At 37.5% G+C, this 8,361-nt stretch overlaps 1 long non-coding RNA gene across 1 annotated transcript; it reads left to right on the top strand.

Moving 5' to 3' along the window:
- The first annotated feature begins 6,890 nt into the window (after window positions 1-6,890).
- On the top strand, window positions 6,891-8,076 carry LOC131241503 (uncharacterized). Its single transcript, XR_009169072.1, has 3 exons — window positions 6,891-6,930; window positions 7,340-7,371; window positions 7,943-8,076. It is a non-coding gene; the product is annotated as an uncharacterized LOC131241503 (long non-coding RNA).
- The last annotated feature ends 285 nt before the right edge of the window (window positions 8,077-8,361 follow it).

The raw sequence follows: 8,361 nt of genomic DNA, 5'->3' as shown, positions 1-8,361 counted from the left end.
CTAGATAACCTAAGGCATGAATAAAAAGAGCTACATCAACACTTAGACTATTCTAAGCTCCAAAACAGGCTAGGGTTTGATTGACTTACCCAAGAATGAACTTAGAATCGCCGGAATAACGATTCAGAAGTGATGGTTTAGGAATGCAAAATAAGAGGGAATAATCTCAAGATGATTCACCAACTTCTCTCTCACTTTCTCTCTCTTTTCCTCTCTCTCTCTCTCTTAGCTAAGGTTTAGGAAATTCGTATGGAATTTGAGAGTGAGGGTTTAAGGTCTTTATATAGGCTTAAAATTGATGAAAATAGCCCCAGGGCCAAGGTATACTTAGGTTATAACCAAATCGGGTCTATTTCGATCCAACAGAGTGCTTTTGGTGGTCCCTTTTCCACGTGCAGTCGGACTTAAGTTCACTAACCATAGATCTAGGTCAGGCTGAGTTTTTGTACCGATTGGATTTATAGATCGCTCATGGCGGACCAATCTCAATTCAACGGTCATCGAAACTCGATCAGGTCCACCGACACTATGACATGCCTAGGCCATCTTTCCTGATCCGAGGGTAAATTTGGGTCAGAATCCAATGGTCAGATTGCTTAAAATCGTCGCACAAGCGACACGACTCAGATTTCATAAATTCATATTTAATTTCTCACCTCTCACACTCTTTACTCCAGACTTAAGCAAATCGACTCAGGACATTATCTGGACTTGATTTTTGAGGTGATGGTCAAGCCCAATAAGGTGATCATAATTGTCTAAGATCATCGCTATCGGACTTCCGTCGCGCGGTCCAGGTCCGATACAAAGTTTCCAAGTACTCCCGAGAGCAACTAGATTTAGCATTGAATCCTAGATTTCAGGGTAACATAGCGCTAACAATTCTACAGGTTTTGAGTCTTGCAGATCAAATTTAAAGTGATTGGTGCTAATTTCACAAGCAATCGAGATTAGCGCTAGTTAACCCACATTTACTTCTAAAGAATTTGAGGTAATACTCGGGTCTTAGCACGAAATTTTTCGGGTCATTACACTCTGGCTCACCATCAAGGTTGCCCCTATTGTTACACCCTGATCCATAGCTCAAGTGGTAGAGTGAATAAAGGATACCTCATTTCAACACTAAGGTCTTGGCATCGATTCCCTAGTGGGGGTGGCTAACTGTGAAGTGTGAACTAACAGTGGGTGTACTAACAAGCCAACAAAAAGAAAAAAGAAAAAAGGCTGCCCCTATTGTCATGGCCTCATAAACAAGATGCATATTGACACTCCCAATAGGGACGTTGCTATTAGAGGGTGTTATGTGGCCCCATAACGATGAATGTGTTTTCTCTATGTTGTGTTTCCTTTTGGATCATAATTTAGGGCATGAGGCAGAAAATAAGGCAAATCTAAATCTCAAGTGGACCACACGATGGGAAAACAGTAATGATTGAACACCCACCATTAAAAGCTTCTTAGGGCCCACTGTAATATTTATTTGCCATCATACCTGTTGATTAGGTTACAAATACCTGGATGAAGTGAAAACACAAAATATAAACTTAATCCAAAACTTTTGAGGCCCTAAGAAGTTTTTAATGGTGGGCGTTCAATTACCACTGTTTCCTCTAGTGTGGTCCACCTGAGATCTTGATCTCCCACACTTTTTGGACTCATGCCCTAAGATATGCTGGAAAAATGGATGGACGGTGTGGATAAAACACACATATCATAGTGGGGCCGACAAAGCACTGTGGTCACCAAAGTCTGTGTCCCCGGATTCTTTGAGATGCCACAAACAGCCTCTTCGGTGAGGCTGTAACCGTGGCATCCACCTTCATGTATGTGGTGTATATACATGTCATCCATACGTTTTTGCAGTTCATTTTATGCCCAAAAATAAAGACGATCCAAATCTCAGTTGGACCACACTGCAGGAAACAGTGGTGATTGAATGCACCCCATTAAAAACTTCCTAGGTGCCAACGTTATGTTTTTTTAGTTTCCATTCAAGTTGTTAATAAGGTGTCGCAGGAGTTTTGAATCCGCTTCATTTTTGGGCCCTGGCTCTAAAATGAGTTAGAAAAATGGATGGACAGCTTGGATATACAACACATATAGCAAGGTGCGTCCCATGGTCAGCACCTCACCAAAGTCAGTGTTTCACCGCCTCACCGGATCGGACTGGACGCGGATTAGCTACTGACTAGTTCAGTAGCAATCTCGCTGCTGAAGTTAGGTCACCAGGTTCCGTGGGCCCCACCATGGTCTATGTATGTATTGTATCCACTGTCCATCCATTTTTAGAGACTATTTTAGGACATGATCCAAAGAATCCATTTTTAGAGACTATTTTAGGATGAGGCAGATCCAAAGCTCAAGTGGACCCACCACCGAAAACAATGGGGATGTAACATCGACCATTAAAAACTTTTTTGGAGGCTATAGAAATTTTCTATCAAGCTGATATTTGTGTTTCCCATTATTTCATGTCTTTTTTAACTTATAGAAAGGTTGGATGTCAAATAAACATCATGATAGGCCTTGGGAAGGTTTTAACCATGGGCGTCACTATCCCCACTGTTTTCTTAGGGGGGATGACTTGAGCTGTGGATCTGCCTTATTCTATGGCTCATGCCCTAAAATGGTCTCTCAAAATGGATTAATAGTGTGGATATAACAAATAGATTATGGTGGAGCCCACAAAACCTGATGACGTCACTTCAATAGCCAGATTGCCTACTCAACCAGTCAGTAGCTAATCCGTGTCCGATCAGACTGGGACTGCATGGTGGAACACCTCGCACCGACCGTACTGTGTACTACCAAAAAAGCTCCAAGGGCCCACATGATTCCATGCCCAGCCACGTTTTCAGCTCATTTTAGGGCGAGCGCATAAATGAGGGAAATCCAAATCTTAGGTGGACCACATCACAGAAAACAGTGGTGACTGAAGACCCACCCTTGAAAACTTCCCAAGGCCCACCGTAACGTTTATTTGCCGTACAACCAATTGATTAGGCCATGCGAACCTGAACATAGGAGAAATAGGAATATCAGGTTGATCTAGAACTTTTGTAGCCTTAATAAGTTTTGAACTGTGAACCTTCAATCACACCTATTTCCTATGGTATGGTACACTTGAGATTTGCATCGGTCTCTTTTTTGCCATTACGGCTAAAATAACTTTGTTTCCAATGGTATGGTCCACCTAAGATTTGGATCAGTCTCTTTTTTAGATCATGCCTTAAAATAATTGAGAAAATGGATGGATGGATGGTGTGGATTAAAGAACTATTTTAGATCATGCCTTAAAATAATTGGAAAAATGGATGGACGGTTTGGATAAAAGAACATGCATCATGTTGGAGAAGCAGATTGGCTAGTTTACCATAGACCAGCGATATAGCTGGTGTGGGTATGATGCTCCTCAAGCTCCATTTTCAAATGAGATCAAAGTTACGTGGCCCTAAAATGATGTATTTATTATGAGAATGGATTGGCTACTTCCCCTGACACCAAGCCGTGGCTGGTGGTCAGTGCTCTGTGGGCCCCACCCAGATGTATGTATTTCATCCGTTCTGGTCATCCATTTTTATAGATCATTTTAGTACTTGATCCCAAAAACTAGAGGAATATAAATCTCAGTTGGACCACACCACAGGAAAACAATAGTGATTGGATCCTCCTAAGGCCCACTGTACTGTTTATTTGACATCCAATCTATTGATTAGGTCATACAGACCCAGATGAAGGGAAAAAGCAAAGATTATCTTGAACTAAAAGTTTTATAGCCCCAAAAAGTTTTTAATGGTCAACGTTCATTCAATATTGTTTCTTGTAATGTGGTCCACATGAGATTGAGATATACCTCATTTTTGGTCTCATACGATAAAATGATCTACAAAAATAGATGGATGGCATGGATGAAATACATACATCATGGTGGGCCCACAGAGCATCGACCACCAGCCATTAGCATATGGCAGGGGAGTAGCCAATCCGTTTCCATTTATTATATCCACACCATCATCTATTTTTCCATATCATTTTACAGCATGAGACAAAAAATCGAAATCATTTTACAGATTTGATAAAAAAAAATAAAATAATAATAATCATATCTAAATCTTAACGGGACCACACCATAAATAGCAGCGGGGATAATGATTTTGACTCTTAAAATATTCGTAAAGCCCACCATAACGTTTATTTTCCATCCAATCTGTTCATAAGGCCACAAAGACCTGGATGAAGAGTAAAAACAAATATCATATTAATCCGAAACTTCTGTGATGCCTAAAAGGGTTTCAATGGTAGACGTTCAATCCCACATTGCTTCTTGCAATGTGGTCCACCTGATCTTTACATCTATCTTATTTTTAGGTTCAATCCTTAAGGCGAGCTCGCCAAATGGATGGACGGTTTGGATATAACACATACCCACTACAAGAAAATCCACTTTTACTGATGAAAAATTCGTCGCTAAATGATAGTTTTTTGTAGGTAATAAGTTTTACCGATGAATTTTTTCGTCGGTAAAAGACCGAGGGTAAAGGCTTTTACCGACAAAAATGGGAATCGTCGGCAATGACAAGACTTTTGCCAACGAATTTTTTTGTAGGCAAAAAATAAATAAATAACTTTTACTGATGAATTTGTTTGTAGGCAAAAATGTTTCACGAAACTAAAAATTGCTCGTGTGTAACAACTATTTACAGAACTTTTACCTATGAAACTCTTCGTAGGTAAAAACTAGACTTTTACCTCTAGGTAAGAAATATTGTTCGAACGTTTCCCTATGAAAATTTTGGTTGGTAAAAACGTTTACCTACGAAATTTTTCGTAGGTAAAAATGTGGTTGTAACTTTTACCTACGAAATGGTTTGTAGGTAAAAAAACGTGTGAAAAAAATTTACCTACGAAATATTTCGTAGGTAAAAGTCTCTATATACACCTATTATAATATATTTCATTATATTCTTCCCGATATAACTTGTTATAATATATTTCATCATATTGACATTCACATCCATCTAAACACAAACTACGTACATCCATACAAACACAAACTATGTACATCCAAACACAAACAATCTTATATACACTACAAGAAAAGGGGGCTTTAGCCTCGATTCAAAACTGTGGCTAAAAAGGTTAAAAAGTGAGGCTAAAGCCTTTAGCCTCACTTTTGCCTCAGTTATCCAAACCGAGGTTGAAACCCCCGTGGCTAAAGGCTTTAGCCCCAGTTTTAGCAACCGAGGCTAAAATGACTTTTATAGCCTTGGTTCTTCAAGTGTAGCTAAAAAAACCTTTTTAGCTTCAGTTTTCTCGAAATGAGGCTAAATCAAAATTTTAGCCTCCATTGTTTCCAACTGAGACTAAATCCAAATTTTAGCCTCAGTTGCCTCCAACTGAAGCTAAATCTATTTTTAACCTCGGTTCTCAACAACCGAGGCTAAAGAGAATAATTGAGTGAATTAGAGAGAAATCATAAACCCATTATCACAATAAATAAGAATAGACACAAAATTCCAACTAAATTGATGGAAAGAAGCAGATGAAAAAGAAGAAGAAGCGAGACTGCCTAATAGGAAAACATGGATTCATACACATGACAAGTAGAAGCCTACTTCTTAAGCTCATTTGTATGTGCATCCTACAATGCAACCTTCAGGAGGAGACTCAAGTTAGCATGTTCATGGCTATAAAATCAATGATTTCCAAGTTATTCCTACTATACAGATGTGTGAGAAGTGAACGACTAATGCAACGCATCCACCTCAAAATCTAATTGGTTTGGATGTGATGCATAATTCAGGTGGACCACATCAAAGGGAACTATAATGGACATTGGGGAGGGTGATGGCCAAATATTCTAATTGGTGGTTGGGATCAACCTAACTAAATCAGGTTCGTTAATGGGCCCGTCCATGGTAGGTCTGGACAGATGAACGGTCTGGATATGACACACATATGACGTGTGTACTAAGATGGTGTGGTTGATAACTATGGTTTAGATGGTAGACTTTTAGGCCCGGTTCCTTGATTTAGGTTTAGGTTTAGGTTTATAGGTTATAGGTTATAGATTAAGGTTATACATTATAGGTTATAGGTTTAGGTTTAGGTTATCGATTAAGGTTATAAGTTTATGTTTAGGATTAGATTCAGGTTTAGGTTTGGGTTTAGTTTTTAGGTTATAGGTTATAGATTAAAGGTTATATGTTAGGCTTAGGTTTAGGTTTATGTTTAGGTTTAGGTTATAGAATGAAGTTTACGTTATAGGTTTAGGTTTAGGTTATAGAATGAAGTTTAGGTTATAGGTTTAGGCTTAGGGTTAGGTTATAGAAGTAGGTTTAGGTTATAGGTTATAGTTTTAGGTTTAGGTTATAGGTTTAGGTTTAGGTTTGGGTTATAGATTTAGGTTTATGTTATAGGTTTAGGTTCGGTTTTAGGTTTAAGTTATAGGTTTAGGAATTCGGGTTTTGGTTTAGGTTTAAGTTTGGGTTTATGTTTGGGTTTAGGTTATAAATTAAAGGTTATAGGTATATGTTTAGGTTTAAGTTCAGGTTTAGGTTTAGGTTTAGTTTATAGGTTATAGGTTAAAGGTTATAGGTTAGGTTTAGGTTTAGGTTTATGTTTAGGTTTAGGTTATAGAATTAGGTTTTAGGTTTTAGGTTTAGGTTTAGGTTATAGGTTATAGGTTTAGGTTATAGAATTAGGTTTTAGGTTATAGGTTTTGGTTTAGGTTTAGGTTTAGGTTATAGGTTATAGGTTTAGGTTTAGGTAATAGGTTTAGGTTTACATTTAGGTTATAGGTTATATGTTATAGATTTAGTTTTATGTTATAGGTATAGGTTCGGGTTTAGTTTTAAGTTATAGGCTATAGGTTTAGGAATTCGGGTTTGGGTTTATGTTCGGGTTTAGATTATAGATTAAAGGTTATAGGTTTAGGTTTAGGTTTAGGTTTAGGTTCGGGTTTACGTTTAGGTTATAGGTTATAAAATTCGGGTTCGGGTTTAGGGTTTAGGTTTAAGTTATAGGTTTAGGTTTAGGTTATAGGTTTAGGTTTAGGTTTATGTTTAGGTTTAGGTTTAGGTTTATAGGTTATAGGTTATAGGTTATAGATTAAGGGTTATAGGTTATAGGTTTAGGTTTAGGTTCAGGTTCAGGTTCAGGTTCAGGTTTAGGTTTAGGTTATGGATTAAAGGTTATAGGTTTATGTTTAGGTTTAGGTTCAGGTTTAGGTTTTGGTTTAGTTTATAGGTTATAGGTTTAAAGATTAAAGGTTATAGGTTAGGTTTAGGCTTAGGTTTAGGTTATAGGTTCAGGTTTACGTTTAGGTTATAGGTTATAGGTAATAGATTTAGGTTTATGTTATAGGTTTAGGTTTGGGTTTAGGTTTAAGTTATAGGCTATAGGTTTAGGTTTGGGTTTAGGTTTAAGTTATAGGCTATAGGTTTAGGTTATAGGTTCAGGTTTAGGTTTACATTTAGTTTAAGTTATAGGTTAAAGGGTTTAGGTTTAGGTTATAGGTTATATGTTTAGGTTTAGGTTATAGGTTTAGTTTATAGGTTATAGGTTATAGGTTATAGGTTATAGGTTATAGATTAAGGGCTATAGGTTATAGATTTAGGTTTAGGTTCGGGTTTAGGTTATAGGTTTAGGTTTAGATTTAGGTTCGGGTTTAGGTTTAAGTTATAGGTTATAGATTTAGGTTTAAGTTATAGGTTATAAATTAAAAGTTATAGGTTATATATTTAGGTTTTCAAGATATGGTTTAGATTAAGGTTATAGGTTTAGGTTTAGGCTTAGGTTATAGGTTATAGGTTTAGGTTTAGGCTTAGGTTATAGGTTATAGGTTTAGGTTTAGGAATTCGGGTTCGGGTTCGGGTTCGGGTTTGGGTTCGTGTTTATGTTCGGGTTTAGGTTATAGATTTAGGTTTATGTTTAGGTTTAGGTTTAGGGTTTAGGATCGGACTGGGCACAGCACGGTTAGGACACCGAACATTGCATAAAAAATGAAATATTAAAACGTGATGAAGTGTTGATTAAACGCCCACCATTAAAAACTTCTTGGGGCCACGAAAGTTTTGGATCAAGCCGAAATATATTTTTTCCCTTGATCTAAGTCTGTATGACATAATCAACATGCTATATGTCAAATAACCATTAAAATGTGGCCTAGGATTTTTTAATGGTGGAAATTCAATCACTACTTTTTCCCATGGTGTGGTCCACCTGCGACTTAGATCTACCTCATTTTTGGGATAAAACCCTAAAATTTTCATAAACATGGGCCTGCTCTAACAAATTCGAGCTAATACAATTCGAGCTAATACATAAACATGACCTGTCCAACTGGATAGGCAACTCCAA

This window comes from Magnolia sinica, chromosome 3 (genome assembly GCF_029962835.1).
Source record: "Magnolia sinica isolate HGM2019 chromosome 3, MsV1, whole genome shotgun sequence".
NCBI classification, from domain to species: domain Eukaryota; kingdom Viridiplantae; phylum Streptophyta; class Magnoliopsida; order Magnoliales; family Magnoliaceae; genus Magnolia; species Magnolia sinica.
This window is presented reverse-complemented; position numbering and strand designations above follow the sequence as displayed.